The 22,050-nt window shown below is 41.9% G+C and overlaps 1 protein-coding gene across 2 annotated transcripts in view; it reads right to left on the bottom strand.

Moving 5' to 3' along the window:
• TTC39C (tetratricopeptide repeat domain 39C) overlaps positions 1-22,050 on the bottom strand; it is a 102,594-nt gene that overhangs the window by 67,288 nt on the left and 13,256 nt on the right. The window contains exon 1 of one of the 2 annotated variants that reach the window (XM_019796490.2): positions 6,340-6,397. The exons of the other annotated variant lie outside the window; for it this stretch is intronic. The gene's annotated coding sequence lies outside the window, so the exon portion shown is untranslated. Of the gene's footprint in view, positions 1-6,339; positions 6,398-22,050 lie in introns of those variants that run through there. 2 annotated transcript variants of the gene reach the window in all.

Below are 22,050 nucleotides of genomic sequence, written 5' to 3'. Positions count from 1 at the left end.
TAGACAATAAAAAAAAAAAAAAAAGGAAAACACTTGTGGGGGAGGGCAATAAGGTTAATGATGATTTGATTCAATGATAAGAGTACGCATGTGGGATGATAAACAGTCACGACTAAAACTGCACTAATCATCTGTTTCAATAACGTCATCCTAGACATCCTCCCTGCATTTAGACACCTTTTAGAAAAAAAAAATTCATCATTTAAGTCAATTTACTTGTTCTAAATACTCCGTGATTCAGTTGTTGCTTTGATACAATTTCTCAACAGAATAGATCAGCCAGCCAAACAAACAGAATAATGGGGCGATTCAAGAGCAAAACAGACAAAGCCTGCTTGCGTGGGAGTGAGTTATTCACTCAGTGGCAAGCTGAGGTTTGGCTGTGCCCAGCTGTGGCCCAGGGTTCTGTGAGCATGGGGCTAGGAGACAAATGGTCGCAAATGAAGAGAGAGATGCTGACAGGAGGGGACTCCCCAAAAATGAATGCAAATGATTTGGAGATTGCTTTTCATAGTATCTATGTAAGTAACGTAAATAAGATTTTTAAACGCATTCCCTTCACAATATTTTTTAAAAAAAGAAAGAAGGAAGAAAGTCATTTAGCTAAAGAGAATCACAGGGCTTCCTGCTTTTCAAACTAATTATTTTATTGAAAAACATTTTTCATTTTTAACAGTGAAATCTTCCCTCTACCATGCTGACTCCTCCCCACCGGCCAAAAAAAAAATAATAATAAACTCCTTATTACAAAGCCGCCTAACAAAAGCAGAGTTAAAAAACTAAAATACGCCAAAGTCAGTACAAAATAGATAAAGCCTGGAACTGTCCAGATTTCACAGGACACTGGTCTACCCGAATGTAGACCTCATCACTTGTCCTTGGGGCTCCTGGGCTGTTCCCTCAATTTCACTGTCCTGTAATTCAAGTCCTCTTTCGAGTACACTGTGTTAACAATCAATGGAGAAGATTCGTGGACTCTTCGGCAATGAACTATGTTTTCCAAGTAGGCGGAACTTACTTCTCGACATCACTCAGCCATGGGAAACCATTATGGTGAGCTAGCTGAAGGGCTCCGTCTTGATCTGAAGACACCGTAGCAACGACAGAGAAAGGAGCGCCTGGCCTGCCAGGGCCAGAGAGCAGGACAGCTCCCACTCACCAGCTAAAGAGGCTGGAAGACTCATCCCCGCTCCTGCTGCGACAGCTATGAAGAACAGCAGCGCTTCCAGCCCCTTGTTCTCGTGGCACCTGCTCCACAAACGTGTGTGAGGGGGGCCCCCCCCCCCCCCCGTGCAGAAAGGGAGAGGTGGCTCCGCGGTGATGAGGGAACTGCTCTAGCCCATGGGTCTAGGAAACGCACCCTCTTCCCTCAGATGGCGGCCAAGGAAAATAAAGGTGAAAAAGTTCATTTGAAAGGTTTTCCTTGACATGATTTATAGTTTTTAAGAATATATATTTTTTAAAGATTTTATTTATTTATTCGACAGAGATAGAGACAGCCAGCGAGAGAGGGAACACAAGCAGGAGGAGTGGGAGAGAAAGAAGGCAGGCTCATAGTGGAGGAGCCTGATGTGGGGCCTCGATCCCATAACGCCGGGATCACGCCCTGAGCCGAAGGCAGACGCTAAACCGCTGTGCCACCCAGGCGCCCCAAGAATATTTTTTAAGGGGCGCCTGGGTGGTGCAGTTGTTAAGCATCTGCCTTCAGCTCAGGGTGTGATCCTGGAGTCCTGGGATCGAGCCCCACATCGGGCTTCTCCACTGGGAGCCTGCTTCTTCCTCTCCCACTCTCCCTGCTTGTGTTCCCTCTCTCGCTGGCTGTCTCTATCTCTGTCGAATAAATAAATAAAATCTTTTAAAAAAATTAAAAAAAATTAAAAAAATATTTTTTAAAAGAGAAAAACCAAATTGATTCGGAAAGTATCTTAGTTGAAAAGTCCTACAAAGGCTTCCTTCCTGTATGACAGGTAGCATCCCTAGAGGTCTCCTATAGGAATGGAGAGCATTGGTACAGAGCTCCCTTTTGAAGCCAGATAGGAATCAGATTATAATATAAAACTAATTATCTGTCAGGGCACCTGGGTGGCTCAATCAGTTAAGCAACCGACTCTTGATTTTGGCTCAGGTATGATCTCAGAGTCGTGAGATCGAGCCCCACATCGGGCTCAGTGCTGGGCATGGAGCCTGCTTGGGATTCTCTCTCTCCCTCTGCCCCTCCCCTGCCCCCACTCCTCAGGCTCATGCGTGAGCTCTAAAAAAAAAAATTTTTTTTAAACATTATCTGTCATTTTTTTTGAAAGTTAAATCACTTCCACAGGAATAGCAGTGGATCTATCCCATTCACTGCTTCATCCTCCAAGTCCATACACCCCGCTGCTCCACATCTCCTAAGTCTCCAGGATTAATTTCCTATTTTAAAGCAGCTTTCTGGAGTGTATAGCCGACTCTGAGCCTGTTCACTGAGGGGTTAAACTGTCAATCCCATCCAAGTCAAGCAATTATGAGAGTGATGAAGAAATAGGGTCCAACCACATGCTACACAATTGACTATTTAAAGTCAAAGAAATAATAGATGGCTTTCCACATCACTCCTTCCATTCTTCAACAAATTTAGATTTAAGAGAGAACCATAAATTTTATTTTTAAAAAACAAAAATATGTTTCAAAAAAGCAGGATATTTTATAATCATGCACTCAAGTCTTAACGAAATAATGCTCTGCAGTTTAAAAGAAAGTAAATGAAAAGTGATGTCTTCTATACTTGAGGCTGGAAGAAAAATTCTAACAAACCTACTTTTGTTTCATTCATCCACTCAAAATATACTCACTGCACACCAAGTACACAGTAGGCACTGTGCTATGCAGTGAAGAAACAAAGATGAGAACGTGTAAGCTCTTCAAGGAATCTATAAAGTCCAGTTTGGCTGCTGGAAATATCCCAGTAATGAGAAATGGTGTTGGAAAATGGGCAGATGGTTGCTACTTTCACACAGTTATCCTCTGTCACCCTATTTTTTGTGGATGAACGAGACTCCCTCTAACACATCTGATGAAATCTATAAGAACCTACTTGACACCAGGCGCCTGGGTGGCTCAGTTGGTTAAGCATCTGGCTTCAGCTTCAGGGCATGATCCCAGGGTCCCAGAACTGAGCCCCGCATCAGGCTCCCTGCTCAGCGGGGAGTCTGCTTCTCCCTCTGCCCCCTCCCCCCTGCTCGTGCTCCCTCTCTCTCTCTCTCTCACAAAAATAAATAAAATCTTAAAAAAAAATCTACTTGCCAACTTTGATTTCCTCTTCTCTAGTGTTTTTAAAAAGGACATATTAATAAACCTCCAAACACTCTCTCTCACATCTCTGTATTTTAATTCTCTGCAGAGAAATATTTGATATTTGCCCTGTTACTTGTTTTCATAAATACAAGCCCCGAGAGTGGGAATACCATCTCTACCATGTGCACCTGTCCTGATCACACAGGACAGAACCTGGCATATAAACAGGCCCCCAATATAGATTTGTTTAACCAACCAACCATCTCCTGCAGAATCCACGCTTCACGACATTTCATCTAATGGACCTTCCTCCACAGGTTCCAAAAAATTACCAGATACAAGGCTATCCTCAATCTGAGCCCATAAAAACCGCTTTCACTAACAAAAAATAAAGGTGCTTGCTTCCTTTATCAGAAAGGAGCCATGGGGGGATTTCAAGGAAAGACTCTATTCTTCCTTCCCAGACACAGTTCAAAGCATGATCCTTGGGGAACTTTCTATCTAAAGGACAGCAGGTGTCTGGAAACCCAGATCATCACAGTCACTTCGTTTATGACAGAGAGTGTTTGGAACAGGTCCAGTCTTCTGTTCAGACTTGTGTTATGGGGGGGGCCACCCTTCTTGGGGCTCTGGGAGCCTGAAGGGCACCATCAGCTGGCCGCTGGGACGCTCCACTTCTGGTCAGGGACACCTCCAGGCCACGGGGAGGCCCGTCCCCAGGCAGCAGCCGCTTCCGTGTGTGTGGCAATGTCTGCACTCACAGCCACTGGAGTGTCTTACCGTGTACTTTTGTTACAGGATGCAGCCTCGCCTCTTATCAGAAAACGACCCTGTAATTCACCAGCTGGTGCCAAGGAGCCATGAAACTCTACTGTAAGCAGTGGAGCCATCAGCTTGTGGCAAGCATGGGGGCACTTGGCGGGGGGCAGGGTGAGACTCAAACTCCACCCCCCATAGGGACAAAATAAGCAGGGGTCTTGGTCATTTCCTACAGCTTGACATAGTAATGATCTATGAGCATATGATTACTAAGCCACTCCACCCGGCATCTGAAAAAGCAACGGGGCCCTAGACCCTTATGTCCTACAGACAACTGTTCTGAAGGATGCATTTCTAGACATACATAAAGAATGCATCTCCTGCATTTGTCAAGATGGCCCTCAAAGCCACTGTGGTAATTTAAAAAAAAATTTTTTTTTAAAGATTTTATTTATTTATTTGTCAGAGAGATAGAGAGAGAGAGCGCACACACAAGCAGGGGGAGTGGCAGGTAGAGGGAGAAGCAGGCTCCTCACTGAGCAGGGAGGCCAATGTAGGACTCGATCCCAGGACCCTGGGATCACGACCTGAGCCAAAGGCAGCCGCCCAACTGACTGAGCCCCCCAGGAGTCCCCACTGTGGTAATTTAAAACATAAACAACTTCTGTAAGTGCACAGTAAAACCAGAATTTCACTGTTTAGGTTTGTCTCTGGTATCCTGCAAAGGAAAAGCTAGCAGATTCAGGGGTATGCCTCTGAACTTGGGGTGGAGGGAGATTTGGGGAACAACTGCAAAAGAGAAATGGCGAGCTGGGCAGAGGACACAGAGGGTTTGGCTGGGTCAGAGGCCGGGGAGTCTAAGCCCAGACTGCCGAGTGCCACCTCTCACAGAGCCCCAAATCGTGGCCCGGCATCCAGCCAGCAAGGCCTGTGAGGACACCGAGGAGGAGGAGGAAAGCCTGCAAAAGGGAAATAAAAGCCAAATAAAAGCTGGAGAAACCAGTTTGGCCCTGAGTCCCCATCTTTTAACTTCCAAATGCCTTCCTGAGTTAGAATTAATATGACAGACTGATGTAAACTGATGTAAGTAAGCTGATACTTAGAAAATAAAAATAAAGTTTGTCTTGCTACATGCAAAACAATGAAATTGGGCTGCTTTCTTACAATGTCCACAAAAATAAACTCAAAATGGAATAAAGACCTACATGTAAGACCTAAAACCATAAAACTCCTAGAAGAAAATATAGGCAGTAATCTCTTGGCTTCAGCAATATTTTTCTGGCTCTGTCTCCTCTGGCAAAGAAAACAAAAGCAAAAACAAACAACTAGGACTACACCAAAATAAGAAAAGAAAACCATCATCAAAACAAAAAGGCAACCTACTGAATGGGAAAAGATACTGGCAAAGGCTATATTCAATAAGGGTTAATAGTGAAAATATATAAAGAACTCCTACAACTCAACACCAAAAAAATCATAATAATCCAAATAAAAAATGGGCAGAGCCCCTGGGCATTTTTCAAAGAGCACAAACAGCCAACAGAGACACATGAGAAGATGCTGCTAATCGGGGAAATACAAATCAAAGCCATGATGAGATCTCATCACACACCAGTCAGAACAGCCAACATCAAACAGAAAAAACAAATGCTGGCGAGGATGTGGAGAAAGGAGAACTCTCACGCACTGTTGATGGGAATGTACATTGGTGCAGCCACTGTGGAAAACAGCACTGCAGTTCCTCAAAAAATTAAAAAGAGAAATACCATACAATCCAGAAACTCCACTGCTCGGTGTTTACCCAAAGAAAACAAAAACACCAATTCAAAAGAGTTACGTGCACTCCTATGTTTACTGCAGCATTATTTACAATAGCCCAGATTCGGAAGCAACCAGCCTAAGTGTCCATCGATAGGTAAGTGAATAAAGAAGATATGCTACGTGTACACACACACACACACACACACACACACCGGAATACTACTCAGCCTTAAAAACGAATGAGATCTTGCCATGTGCAAGATGAACCCAGAGAGCATCACACAGAGAAAAATCAGACAGAAAAAAAAATACCATATGATTTCACTTATATGTGGATTCTGAAAAACAAAAACAAATACTTAACAAATATTCAAACAAATATTCAAAAACAGAGAACAAACCGGTCCTTGCCTGAGGGGAGGAGAGTGGAGGCAGAAGTGAAGGGGATTAAGAGGAAAAAACTAACGGTTACAAAGTAAGCCACAGGAATAAGAAGTACAGCATAGGAAATAGAGCCAATAATATTGAATTGTGACAGGTGATACCTACATTTATCATGGTGAGCATTTCATAATGTATATAATTGTTGAATCACTACATTCCACACCTGAAAAATAATATCATATGTCAAATATACTTCAACAAAAGTATTTTGTCTTGAGACAACACAGGGAAAATATAAAAGGTTTCCATTTTATTTCCTTTTCCATTATTACTTTATCCTGTAAAATGTCCAAGTAAAAATGCAAACAAGGCGACGGGAAGACCATGTTCTCTTGCTGTGGGCTTTGGCACATGGGGTTCCCCTGCATGGGTCACTGACCTGTACCTCTTTCCTCACTTAGCAACTGCTCATCCTCTAGGCTTCGCTCCAGAAAGTACTGGTTCCAGACCTCCCTTCTGGTCCTCACATCAGGCTGGAGCCCTCCTCTTCCCTGCGGCTGCTTGGCCTTCACCCCCAGAGCACTATTCATGTTCTATCGCTGCTTTTCCCACCTGAACGGTTCCCAGCAGTTGTGGCATCTAGAACGCCCTAGAGGCGTACTTGAATGAATGAATGAGTGAATGAATGAGTGGCATGACAAAGGAGCAATTAAAAGAAGGCAGAGAAAGTGATATCTATAAGTTACTAAAGGTGGGGCCATGTGATAGGTAATATTTTTATGTTGTAAAGCTAGTTTACTGAATGAAGAAATTAAACAGTGCCTGGCATAGAGTGGGTAAAATACGAGTATTTACTGAACGAAGTTAACAAATAAGGAATTAGTCTAAATAAAGAAAAAATCTTTTCCATGCCTAAGAAGCTACTCCTGAAAACAGGTTTAATATTTGCCTAGTCTGTGGAGTATACAAAATGCTTAAAGTGACTTGCTTTTACTGTTAGTTCTCCTTAAAAAAATCATTCTGCAAGTATATTTCTTGAATTGTTCACCTGTAGGACTCTGAAAATTATTTACGGTGGCGTTATAAAGGCAGTTTCTTAAACTAGGACTCCTTTTATTACATAATTATAAAATGTTTCCCTTGAGTTGGCAAACGTCTTAAGAACTATATAATTATGGATTGACATGTTCATTTTATAACTATTTTAAATTTTTAATAATTTAAAATTCAAAAAATTACATGTAGAATATATCCTTTGTGAAAAATCACAATAGAAAATAACACATCTATTTTTCCCGAAACACTTACGGTCAATCTCAGACTAAAAAATTCCCTGCGTTTGAAAGTCCACTTAAAAAGATAAACTCAAAATGGCCAATCATGGATAGTTCCCATAAAAATGGTATCTTAAGAGATACTGTTATGATTTTTTAATAAACAGGATTAAAATGCACCAAAAGAAAGCCGTATCTACTCAAAGTTCCACTAAAACTAACTGCTATTCTGGAGGAACAGAGGTAGAAAAAAGTTAACCTGTTTTCACAAAAACTTTACATTTAATTCAAATGTTTATCACATCACTGTTTCTAGAACAAGTAATTCAAATCAGAATGGTCAAGGCCTTCAACTTCCCACTCCTACCAGTATGACTGCCTTCAGGTCATGTGCGCCTTGCATAAATGAAGAGGGGCAGCACATTGAAACACATTTATTCAACAAAGTCAGAAATAGGGTAACTCAACTGAATTTAACAAAATCTATTCACACTCCCAAATTCTTAAATGCTTAGGCAACTGTCAGTGTCTTATAGCTTATCAAGTATTTCAAAACCACAAGACAATAGACCCTATTTGGGAAAGTACACATATCAAACTCACTGGCTTCTTTGTCTCACACAAATTATTAAACTATAAAGTTCCATTTATTTCAATTCCAGTAGAGGCATTATCAGACCACAAAATCACAGATATAAGTCACAGATAAAACCTATCTACAAGAAAGTCGGATCAAAGGAATGAAATGTTTTTCTGCCGGATTAAAGTTGCTGTAATGATAATGCCACGGTGAAAACAAACAGGCAATGTATCAAAGAAACATGGCCAGTTGAGTAAGCTCGTGTTCTACCTTCAAATCGTTTCTTTATCTTCCTTTAGTGGTCCTGTCTCCAATATAGAGCTATTATATTTTACAACGATCTGTTACGATTCCAAGTATTAACACCAGGAGATATTTCCTTCTTCAGCCGTTTTATTAAAAAGTGACAAATAGTTCCTGTAAGTCCAGTGTTGAACTCTTATGGAAATAGCAAGTGACCCCTTGCTCCGGATTTTCTGAAGAAATGCAGTGTATAAAATATTGATCATTTGCTTTTCTATGAAAATGGGTCTTATTACCAAAAAAAAGGGTACCAAATTAAGCTACATATAAGCAAGAGTTCATTTGGTTTTGCTGTTGTTGTGATAACACAGGCTTTCCTCTGCACCATCTGTCTTCCTGCTACAAAAAGAAATAAGGAAGGGAGGGAGGGAGATAGGGGAAAAAAATACTGTAAGTCTAAGAATGATATAGATGTCATGATTTCTCAGAAGGAAAAATGGTATTAAATACATACTAAAGTTGAATATGTTGTATAGCCACAAAAAACTCACAATTTAAGAAAAGAATTCTGAGCTTAACACATCATTTTAAACTGTGGACTTTATTAAGCTAAGGTTATGAACAGGGCAGTATGAATGTTATGCTAAAATTCTATGTAATTTAGAAGCTGATATTGAAACAGGTAAATATTTCAGTAACAAATATCCATTAAATTTGGTGACATAAAAGTCAAATTATTTAAAATTAAAACACATTCAAATGGATTTTTGCTGTAGTATGGTGAGCGTATTACTTTGCTCATAGGCATTCAAATACACATTACAGTGACTGATGGGAATGAAAACTGGTACCAACCTTTCAAAAGTTCTCCATCTTTCAAGGGAATTAAAAATAGCTCTGAGAATCTACCCAATGAAAAATGAAATGCAGAAAAATAATTTTACACAAAGATGTTTGCTGTAGTATTATATATAGTATTGTCACCAGCAAGACCCGCTGACCCCCAAACTCAGGAATGACCTCCTGAACTCAGGACTGCTCTCCTGAACTCAGGAACCTCCTAGAAGCTTCTGTGTAACTGTCCATTTCATCTTTTAGAAACTAACAAATTGCTGGATAGGAAAAGAAACACTTGAGGACAGAAAGCTCCTCAGGTTACTTTAGCTTCACTATAAGGTCAAATTCCCCCTCCAAGTATTCCTCCCTAGCCCCTTTTACTGGGGCTTACCCCTGGGTTATTCCTTTTGATCTCCTTATTTGTACAAATAAAGATGACCTTCTGAGGGAAACCCACCTGGTGTTTGTAACTCCAGTCTTTGTGACTCACCAAGGAGCAGACCCACCTTGGTCTGGCAACAGTATCAAGAAATAAGGATACTAGAATGTTGATCAATAAAGACTGTTAGACAAATTACAATATATTCACCTAGCAAAATATTATTTTATGCAACCCCCCAAAAAAGTCATAACCAAAAAAATGCTTAGTCCAGCGTATATGAGAAAAGCATGGACTTTAGAAAATGGCCCATTACAAATCTGAATTTGATCAAGGACTGGCAGTGTGACATCGAGCAGGATATATGAACTTTTAGTCTGTGTTTCTTTATTTAAAATTTTGATAAAATGCCTTATATAGGTGTAATAAGTAAATAAGTATCCAAAATGGCTCGTTTGAAACTTGGCACACAGTAATCATGCAATAAACCAGAGACCCTGTCATGACAGGTGAAAAAGCAGAATTCCAAGTAGTATGTGCTTATGACAAACTATGTAAAAACATTCACAATGGGAACTATCCTACCATGTTATCTACGAGTAATGGGAGTAAAGTGATTTTTTTTCTACTTTTCTTTCTTGTCTAAATTACCAATAAATAAGCATATATCTCCCTTCTGAAGTCTGAAAACTTCTCATTTAATCAACATAAGGCAGGTTTTAAAAATGTGCACGTAAAAGTTATTTAAATATACCAATATTTAGTTAATATTCATCCACGAACATCTTCAAAACATGACAAATATCTTTGGAGCACCTATATGTGCCAAGCACTGTTCAGGCACTGAAATAAGACCGCTTTGCATGGAGTTGATGTTCCAGAGTGGAAATACTGACAGAGAACAAATACGTATTTATCGCTAAGTCATCAGTTCTAGAACTGATCCTAGAAGTACTTTTAAAATGGTATTCTTGGCATTACACACCTGCAGAAAAACAAAACTTTATCATAAAAATTTAAGTCACAATTTTTTTTTTTAAGTCACAAGACAACAGTGTGTTGGAGCAGTGTTTTTTTACTATGCATTCGAATGCCCCCTTGTTAAAATGCAGAATCTCACTGGGGTGGTCTGGGGTGAGGCCTGACCTGCTACCTTGTAGCAGGTCCCTAAATGATACTGATGTTGCTGGGTCCATAACCACACTTGGAGTAGAAAAGTCTCAGAGGCATGGTGAGGACTTGTTCCAAAAAAGTCCTAAGTTGATAATGCTGGCACACAGTTTTGCTAACTAATATACCTTATATTCTAATGTAAAGCTTTTGGAAAGGAAAATTTGAAGACATTGCTAATATTTTTCTACCTGAAATAAAAAAAATTCTTGTACTTATTAAGGTCAGCTTTGTTGAACCAAATTTAGGATCCCATTCCCCAAAGCACTTCCGTCCTCCTACTATGATCACTAGCACGGCGTCCTCTTAGAGGCGTCTGGGAGCACAGGGGCCCTGTCTTTTCCTTTTCTTCCGTTTCCCTCACACCAGCCTCCACCTCAGGCCTCCCCCCAGAGTGCAGTCTACACGGAAATGCCAGGAAAGCAGTGTTCCTGGGAGACTTTTCCACGTGCCGTCTGTCCTTGACCAGTGAGTCTTCCCACCGCACATCAGGACAAACCACTGCCAAGACCCGGTGTTTACACTGCACCAACAATCCAGCCCTCCCTGGCTTTACTTCTCATTTCTTCCTCCAAGAGGGCTCTGTTCCAGCTCTGCCGACCTGCAAGGCCTTCACTACTCCACACTGCCGATCTCTTCCCCTGAGACTCTGCGTGTTCTCCCCACTCTGCTTCACACCCCCATTCAAATCCTGAAAAAAATCCGACTTCCTCCAGGAAACCTCCCTGTGAGGTGTACCCACGCAGTCTGCGTCCAAGGCCAAAACCAAATTCTTGGGTTCGGACCATGGAATTGGCAAGATGGGTTATTAGACACACACACACACACACACACACACACACACACACTGAACACTATCCTTTCCGTCAACCTTTGGTACAGGATAGAAATCTCATCCCAGAGCTAAAATGGGATAGGTAAAAAATACCCACAGGTAAAAAATCCCATAGCTGGAGATGAAAGACTTTTGGCCAGAAGTGATGCTGTCCTGACCTGGGAGATGCTAAAATGTAGAGGCCAAGGTCACACAAGCCTGGTGAGGGGTTCCTGCAAATGCCACGCCGATCCGAAGCCACATCTTTAATCCTGACCCTGCACTGATCACCTTCAAGCCAGACGTTTCAGATGATCCCCCCCACCCTGGGGGCACCCCCGCATCTCTCCGTGCACCTTGCTCGGGGACATCTATGGGTCTGGGAGTGACGGCGCAGGACCACAACTCCGTCGGCTCTGAGTACGAGAGGGATGGCAGGAAGCGTGGAAATGCTGAGCGTGGCACCACACGGGGTACTCCTGACATTTGTGGCTTTGTCTGAGCAGCCACAGTCCCAAGCGGCGGGCCAGCAGCTGTCCAGGACACGTCCAGAGTCCCCGGCCTCCCACCCGGCACTTGGTTCCCCGTGTCTCTGGCTCAGTCCATGCTCGGAAGGCTCTGGTGTTTCTCCATCCTCGTGTCTTCCAGTGTTTTGACTAAGTGCTCTAATAATAACTTGTTTCTCTAAATATTCAGGTCTAGGGTGGCGAGGAAGGGGTAGGAAGAAAAAAATAGTGTCACCCAGTAGCTTCTGATTTCACTCTTTTTCACCATACACTGCTTCCATCTCATTTTCAAGCTAGTTCTATAAGTTACATTTCCTGCTACTCTTGAGTTTGCTTCAGAAATGTATCTTTCATGTGTGTATGTTGAATAACCCCAGCAAGACTCTAAATTTCTTGAGGACAGAGATCATGCCATATTCTGTGCATAGAATTTACATTATCACTGGCACTGTACTCTCTGCAGGCCCTGCACACAGAAACCTTTGAGCGCCGGGACCTGCTCGCGAACTGCTCACGGGAGTTCCCACAATGCCTCAGTGCACAGGGGATGCTCGATCCACGACTGGCTAAATGAAAAATCCCTGAGACCCTGGAGGTCATTAGTCACACAGTGCATCGGTATAAACAGTATTTTGCTTTTTCAAACTTTTTAGGTCTTAAAATCAAAATTATATTCTATATGGGAGAGGAGAGGCAGTTAAAGAGAAATCTATAAGCCCCGTAAAAGCTCCCAGGAGAGAGATCTGGCAATATATAGTAACACTGCTCCCTTCCCACAAAACAATTCCACGTCTAGACATATACCCAGATAATGTTTTGCATGTGTAGGGCATGTGCAAAGATGTTCACTAAAGCACTGTTAAGGACCCTAAGGAAATGGAACTCACCCAAATAGTTATTGGGAACGAATCAGTACATCATCTGTGATGAAACACTATGTTGAACAGTTAAAATGATTATACTTAATTTACATGTATTAACATGGGTAGACTTCAAAAATTTAAAAATTGGGTGGAAAATGCAAAGTGCAAAAGATATTCATGATGGAAACTTAAAAACACAAACCTATATGTTGTTTATGGGGAAAGATGTGTAATAAACGTGTAAATGTGGATGGCAGAGACCCATGACAATTTGAGGACAGTTGAGCTGCTTCTGGGGAGGGAAAGAGGGAAACGGGAATTGGGCTGGAATACAAAGGGGATCCTCAATGTATCTATCATGTTTTATCTCTCGAAAACAAATCTGAAGTGAACACAGTGAATATCGATATCTGTTAACTCTGAGTATGAAGGACAACTACATTTTTATAATATGCTGTACCTTTTTATATGTTTAAAAACATTCAGTAATTTAAAGAGAAAAGATGATATCATCCATTAAAATTATTAAAAGATTCAATTTCTCTCCTTGCTATAATACCTAAAGCAAACCAGGGAAATAGGAGAGGGAAAAGGTCACTAAGATATTTCACAATTACCAGCTATTCCTAACCTAATAACAAAGGCCAAGTCTCCTGTTGGACCGTGCATTAGAGAACTCGTCCCACCTACATTTGCTCGGTCTCTTTTGAGCTGGCAAAAGCACTCCTGGGCCTTCTGCACTGTTCCACACCTCTAAGCCACTAGTTGGGTGCTTTCTACACTGCTCAGCCATCCGCCAGAGCCCTCATCAAACACAGGCTCTCTGCAAAGGGGAGCCAAGTGTTCTCAAAAGCCAACAGCATTCCCTTCCTGTGCTCACTGATCAATGCTAATCCTGTCATCCAGGGAAATAACCGAGTTTCTGCCATAATGGACTACATGTGCAGGCTGGTTTAGAAGCTACAATTAGCTGTGCTTTTAGCCTTGCTAGAAAGTAGGTGGGCTGATTTTGCAACAATGATCATTTTAACTGATGGCATTAGGAATCGAAGAAGTCATCAATTATGAAATGACATCTATAAATCGAAATTTCCTCTTCTGAAAGAATTACTTCTGCTCATCTCTCTCTGGTAATTCAACAGTCCCTCAGATCCCCCACACTTTTTCTTGAAGTCAATTCATTTTATTTCACTATTATATTTAATGAGAATTCCACTAACACCAGTTTTGCGTAGTGCTTCCTACAATCTACAGTTCCTCTTTGTAACTGCTCTAAACATAATCAGAAATTTAGAATGTAGCCCAGAAAAATATGGTACTACCATCTCAAACTGATGTCTAAAGTTATTCTTGTTTTATATGCATATGCACACACAAAATACACACCATAGTAGAAACTCAACCGATATCCACTCACATACATCTCCAGATTAACCAACATCAGAGGGGGAAACACAGATGCCCTTTCGCCTACTGACCACTCAAGCTCGCAGGCTCTTCTCCCGTGCCTACAGAGATGCATTGGTGACTGCTCCCAAGCACGGTTGTGCCTACTGATTTAATTACTGCAATTATATAATTCATTATCATGTAAATAGAGGAAATAATGCCACGAGACAAGTATTACATGGATGAAAAATAATTCAATGTTTTGAAAAGACTGATGGAGGCACAGGACGATAAAGGTTCCTCTTGGATCAATGAGCGTGAGATACCAACCAACCTGTAAAACCAAGGCGCTTCCTCCCAGATCACTTTGCCTCCACTTTAAAGCCCCTGATATTGAAAATCACAGGAATGCACTAGAGGTGTGGTTTAGGCAAGAAAGCCAATTTGAAAATCCAGAGCCAGCTCACAAAGGCAAGGCCCTGGCCTTACATCGAAAGTGAGAGCAAAATGTTTATGTTTTTCCATTTTTGTAATCCCAAATTGCGTGATCAGTGGTCTGATCGCGGTGGATAAGAGGCCTCCAATATAGTCGACTATCTGCTTCAAGTCCTTTTTCAATATTCAATACCACATACATTTCTTTCCCAAGAGAGTTAAAACACGTGGTATAACATTTCCCAATTTATGCCAAATTGGTAAAGAAACTGTTATATTACTTAATCCTTCCAATGTGTTCCTCTTTCTGTATTCCATCTCTCTCAATGGCAGCACCATCTAGCTACTGACCCCAAACATTCTCAAGGATCTCAACAACCAAGAAATAAACCAAAGCCAGACAGTCCCATTGATTATATCTCCTAAAACCTCTCCCCTGTATTGTCTCTATCCTGGCAGCCCCTACATGGTCTACAACAACCACTACCTCACTACTGGAGGTTTTCTGACCTCCAGATTTAGTGTATACCTTGCCCCCAGCATTAATTTTCTAAAACGAAATATTGCCACTCTTCTGCTCAAAAACCATCAATGGCTCCCTATTGCCCAAGAGGCAAGGCTAAAATTTCATGGTTCCACCTACTTTCCTGGCATCAACCTCCATCACTGCTTTTAATACCCATCTCTATGTGCAGCGAGGGAGCAGCTTGCCCCTGAATAGGAAGCGCACGGAGTCAGAGGCTATGCCTCATCTGAGTGCCCCAGGCGACTTCCCTACTCATCCTCAAGGCATCTCCCCAGACACTCCCCTAATTCCAGGGCCGTGGGTTCAAACTCTCCTCTGCCAAGTGAGTGGGCTTGAAAAGCAATCCTTCTGAGCCTCAGTTTCCTCATCTGTAAAATAGGGGGAAATGGTAGTATCTCTCTCACAGGACCGTAGGGATGACTGAATGAGAACACACAGCATCGTGCCTGGTTCACCGGAAGTCCTCCATAAGGAGTGGGGTCCCTGTGACTATGGACCCACACTGACTCTAGCTGGAGACAGAGCTTTTAGAAGGTAATTAAGGCTCAATGAGGTCTTGAGGGTAGGGCCCTAATCTGATAAAACTGGTGACCTTGTAAGAGAAAGCGAGATCTCACTCTCTCCACGTCCTCAGAGAGCAGACCATGCCAGGACAGAGTGGGAAGGCGGTCCATCTGCAGGCCAGCAAGAGAGCCCTAACCAGAACCTGACCATACACCCTGCTCCTGCACTTCCAGCCTCCAGAAGAGTGAGAAAGTCAATTTCTACTGTTTATGCAGCCAGTCTTGTTACGGCAGCCTGTGCAGACTAAACACCTGTTCTTGTTTCTAGCTTCACGAAGGGACTTCATTTAAATCAGCGGCTGTGTGGATCCTCCTCGCCAGGTCGGCACTTCTTTCAGGGCAGAGAATGGGTGTTATGCGCCTTCGTCTCCTCCTCGCACCTACCGTGATTCAAACACAGTGGGCATTCAAGAAATGTCTGATTTATTAATGAAAATAATGAGGATTTGTTGTAAGCAAATATTACCCTTCTTTAGCCCCTGGTGTTGAATTATAAAAGCTAAATGTCATCACTACATGTGCTTTTGACTATTCAGAGTACGTGGATATGCAGTACGGCAAGTGTCCCTTCTTTTGTTGTATCTTTACTGACCCCGAGTGAGGCCCCACCTGCAGGGAAGTCTCTCTGTGTAGCCTGGAGAATGAAAAGATGTTGACTGTCTTTTCTCTTAACCTGACCCACGGTACCTGCCCTCCACAGCTGCGAGCAACCCAAAATGCCGCAGTCCCTTTCCGCCCGCCCTGAAGCGCTCGGGAGTTCACAGAGCAGCCCTGCCACCGACTACACTTTACTACCGTCGTACATTTGTACCGAATTTTGTATTTCCAACAAATCCTATACCGTGTCTGAGTGCTAAACGGATAATACCAAAGTGTGACAATAACCCATGAACCCCACACAGAATGTCTGATAAATGCAAGCCTTAAAATAAGTGAAAGAAATCCATCCTTATCTAATATATCTAATCCTCCTAGTGAAAGAATTTATTGGATGTTCGGCAACACTCCTGGGCAAGAGCCCAGACAAATCTACCACACAGGGGCCGCACACTAGAAAGCCAGGACCCCTGGGAAAGTCACGCTTGAAAATAAGGATCATTCCCACAGCATTTAGTGACTAAGCACTTACTACATACCAGACATGAGGCTAGGTGCCGGGGACACAATCGCGAGCAAATCCCACAATGTTCTTCAACCAAGGAGCACGGTCTCTTGGAGGCAAGTGTTATGCAGGGGAATGCAGGCAGTGCTTGTTTGCATGTTCACGCAGGATCCCGAAAAGGACCATGCAAGCCGAAACTATGCAAAATTATCTTCATAATAAATGGAAAAAATTACAATTGTGCTGTGACCTTTACATTTTTTCTTTTATCAAAACATTAAACCCACCACGAATATTATACCCAGTGGTTAAAGACTGAACAACATATTCACATAGTACTGGAAGGCATCTGAAATGGGGATAAGTGAAATTATCTCTATTCACATATAACATGATCCTATGTGTAGAAAATCCCCAAAATACCACAAAAAATGTTAGAATAAACAAATTCTGCAGAGTAGCAGGATACCAAATCAACACATAAAAGTCAGTTGCATTTCTATATACTAACAATGAACAGTCTGAAAAGCAAATTACAAAAATAATTCCACTTACCATGGCATCAAAAAGAATAAAATATTTAGGAATAAACTTAATCAAGGAGGTCAAGACTTACATACCAAAACCTACAAAACATTCCTGAAAGAAATTGAAGACACCAATTAATGGAAAGGTGTCCTGTGTCATGGATTATACTGCTAGGATGTCAATACTACCCAAAGCTAGCTACAGATTCAATGCAATCTCTATCAAAGTCCCAATGATGTTTTTTCGAATAGAAAAACCCATCTTAAAATTCATAAGGAAAAACCAGTGGATCCTGAATAGCCAAAATGATCTTGAAAAAGAATAAAGTTGGAGGTCTCACACTTCTGATTCCAAAACTTACTACTAAGCTGCAGTAATCAAAATAGCATGGTACTGGCACAATGACAGGCATATAGACCAATGGACTAAAACAGCCCAGAGATAAACCCTCCCATATATGGTCAAGTGATTGCCAACAAGGGTGACAAGACCATTAAAACAGAAAAGAATCTTTGCAAAAAATCAGTACTGAGAAAACTAGATATCCAAATGCAAAAAAAAAAAAAAAATGTAGTTGAATGGCTTACACCATACACAGAAATTACCTAAAAATGGATAGAAGTTTAAGAGCTAAAACTATAAAACTCTTAGAAGAAAAACACTGGGGGAGAGCTTCATGTTATTAGGTTTAGCAAGGATTTCTGGGATCTGACAGCAAAAGCACAGATAATTAAAGAAAAAAAATAAACCAGACCATGTCAATTAAACATTCCTCCATCAAGGCCCACTATCAACAGAGTGAAAAGGCAGCTGCAACCCATTGAGTAGGAGAAAATATGCGCAAATCATAGCTGATAAGGATTAATATCCAGAATATATAAAGAATTCCTATAATTCAACAAAAAACCAAACAGCTGGATTAAAAAATGGGCGAAGGACTTGAATAGATATTTCTCCAGAGAAGATGTACAAGTGACCAACAAGCACTTGAAAAGAAGCTCAACATCAGAATCATTAGGAAAATGCACACCAAAGCTACAATGAGATACCACCTTACACCCACTAAGATGGCTATTACCAAAAAAAAAAAGAAAGAACAAGTGTTGGCAAAGATGCAGAGAAATTAGAGTCCTTGGGCACTGTCGGTGGGGATGTAGAATGGCGCAGCCACTATGAAAAACAGCACGGCAGTCCCAGAAATAGAATTATATGATCCAGAAATTCTACTTCTGGGTGTATACCCAAAAGAACAAATCAGGACCTCAGACATTTGTACGCCGATATTTTAGCAGCATTATTCACAATAATCAAAAGGTAGAGGCAGCCCAAGTGTCCGTCAATGGATGAATGGATACACAAAATGAAGTCCATACATACAATGAAATATTATTCAGCCTTAACAAGTAAGGAAATTCTGATACTTGCTACAACATGGAGGACCGTTGAGGATATCATGCTAAGTGAAATAAGCCAGTCACAAAAGGACAAATACAGTATGATTCCATTTATACAAGGTACCTACAGTAGTCAAAATCAGGGAGACAAGAAGTAGAATGGTGGCTGCCGTGGGTGAGGGGAGAAAGGAACAGCGAGTTAGTGTTTAATGGATACAGAGTTTCAGTTTAGAAGATAGAAAAAGTTCTGGAGATGGACCGTGGTTACAGTTGTAAACATAATTGTACTTAATACCACGAAGCTGTACGCTTGACATGGTTAAAATGGTACATTTTTCCCTATGTTTTATAACTGAAGAATAATTTTAAAACATTTAAAACTGTCAGTTATAAATATATACAGAAATGAATAAACAGTAAAACTAATTTGATAGGCTGTAAATTACTTCTAAAACCTATCAAGAATATCGGAACAGGGGCGCCTGGGTGGCACAGCGGTTAACCGTCTGCCTTCAGCTCAGGGCGTGATCCCGGCGTTGTGGGATCGAGCCCCGCATCAGGCTCCTGCTGTGAGCCTGCTTCTTCCTCTCCCACTCCCCCTGCTTGTGTTCCCTCTCTCGCTGGCTGTCTCTCTCNTTCTAAAAAAAAAAAAAAAAAAAAAAAAAAAAAAAAAAAAAAAAAAAAAAAAAAAAAAAAAAAAAAAAAGAATATCGGAACAGCACTTGCCTTGCATGTAACTTATCATGCACAGAGAGCATTTTTGCTACGCCTTGGTGAACTGTCGTACTTCTTACTGTCAGTCCGTGTCCGACATTTCAGTCTTTGTTGTGAAATACCTGAGCCTTTAATGTGAAATTTTTTGCCTGCATCACCAACTCTGGGACATCTTCACCTTTTTCCTTACATTGCTTTCCTCCTTTGTGTCAATAAGAATGTCTTCAGTAGGGACACCTGGGTGGCTCAGTTGGTTATGTCTGCCTTTGGCTCAGGTCATGATCTCAGGGTCCTGGGATAGGCCCCATGTCGGGCTTCCTGCTCAGCTTCTCCCTCTCCCCCTTTGTCCCTCCCCATAGCTCATGCTCTATCTCTAACAAATAAATAAAATCTTTAAAAAAAAATGCCTTCACTAGGCACCCATGGCTGCACATGTCATCTCTTGAAAGGTGGCAGGGATATTCTCACATTAGCTTTTCCTTCTATAGCTCCATTTGTTTGACTCACATTTCAACTTCAACATTACCACTTTTTGCTGCCCCTTTCATCTTTGTTGGCCAAGTCCCTCTTCTGCTTACCCGTTTTCGTAAAATGTCATGTGAGTTTAACCCTATGAGACAGAGAGTCCACACAAGGACACACTTTGCAGTCTGTGTGGGAACCGAAGGGAAGCACGGTGACCAATCACGGGCAGACCCTGAAAGAAGTGATGTGGTCACTGATCATGATGTGTGTCTGTCGCACCTGTGGTGACTGGCAGACTGTGGAGCTGGCAGCTTGTAAATACCGTCACTCACAGTTCAAACACAGGCATAACTGAAACTCAAACCCTGTTATCTGGTCTTCTTTAACTCTGGTAACTGAAACCCATGCATATCAGAACCAAGCAAAGCAAATGCTATCTCTGTGTAATTATAAATCGAGATAAAAAGACCAGAGGAAAAGAACAGGATTCTTAGAGAACCTTCCAGAATCTGAAAGACAAGTAAGATGGTTAAAGGTCAAAGAGTAAGGAAGGAGCACAGCAATGCAAGAGAAGGCTCTAAGAGGATACAACTGGCCAAAGTACTCACACTTTTAAACACAGGTTAATATAGATTCTAAAGCTTAAGACCAAAATCACTGTCAATTTAAAGCTATTTTACTTTTGCATTTTTATATAAAGCATCACATGAAAAAAAGACCTAGGAGTCTACTTTGCCATATGAGCTTACTTGGCTTTGTACAGCTATAGCCTCTAAGGAACACAGTGAAATTATTTTAAAATACAAGAAAATAAAAAGATAAGTCTGCAGATGGTCAAGGGACAAACCACGCAGTGCCAAGCCACACCACAGAGTTCCTAATCCTGAGAGCAGTGGTAGGCTGTACTAGTTTCCTGGGGCTGAATCACCACAAACTTGGTGGCTTAACACAACAGAAATCTCTCTCCCACTTCTGGGGACCAGAAGCCTGAACCCAGGTTCACTGGGCTGAACGAAGCTGGTAGCAGGGCTGCACTGCCACCTGCCACCCCCATCCCCCGGCACAGAGGCTTTAGGGGAGAATCCATTCCCTGACTACTCCTGCTTCTGATTACTGCTGCATTCCTGGGCTCAGGGGGCCCACCAACTCCAATCTTAAGACCAGCATCTCTAAATTTTTCTCTCTGCTCTGTTTTCATACAGCCTTCTGTGCGTAAAAGCTCCCCTTGCTCCCTCTTACGAGGATATGTGTGAGTGCATCGATGGAATCCGGGTGGACTGGAGATCCACCTGGATGACCTTCCCATCTTAAATCTCTACTTCATCACACCAGCAAAGACTTCTTCTTGGAGGAGGCTATAGAAGTAACACTCTGAGGTTCCAGGGATTCAGACATGGGTATTCTATTTTTTTTTTAATTTAAATTCAACGAATTAACATATAATGTATTATTGGTTTCTGAGGTAGACGTCAGTGATTCATTAGTCTTATAGAATACTTAGTGCTCATTATATCACGTGCCCTCCTTAATAAGACCTAGGTATTCTTTGGGGGGGGGACCATTTCTCAGCCTACCACAGAGGCAACATAGTTAGACTCACACATGAAAAGACCACCATGGTAGGGGTGGAGAAGGAAGAGGGGATATGAGGAAGATAGACTGGGCTACTGTAGAGATCTAAGTCAGAGGTGGCTTGGACTAACTAGGTGGTGGTGGAGGGGGGATGAAGAGAAGTGAATGGAAAGAGATACACATAAAAGGTGAGTCAGAAGGAGGTGTCAAGAGGGCCTTCTAGACTTCTGGTGTGCATAACCTTGTTTCAAGCAGTGACATGAGCTGAGCCTGGGAGCACCAGAAGGCCGAATGTGCAGGAGACCATCAAGCTAGACAGGGGACCTGCAATATGCTAGGTAATGCTACACAGAATAAAAAGAAGGTTCTTTTGGAGGACGCAAGGGAAACAGCATACTCTGGGGATGGGGGCCAGATCTTCCACTCACAATCTTTTTAACTTGGGTTCCGTAAGCCTTCACATGGTCACATGCAAAGTGATAACACTACTTTACCCTCAGGGCCCTGGAGAGACTTGGGATT

Source organism: Ailuropoda melanoleuca, chromosome 14, assembly GCF_002007445.2.
Source record: "Ailuropoda melanoleuca isolate Jingjing chromosome 14, ASM200744v2, whole genome shotgun sequence".
NCBI classification, from domain to species: domain Eukaryota; kingdom Metazoa; phylum Chordata; class Mammalia; order Carnivora; family Ursidae; genus Ailuropoda; species Ailuropoda melanoleuca.
The sequence above is the reverse complement of the archived record's forward strand: the minus strand, read 5'-3'. Positions and strand labels throughout refer to the sequence as shown.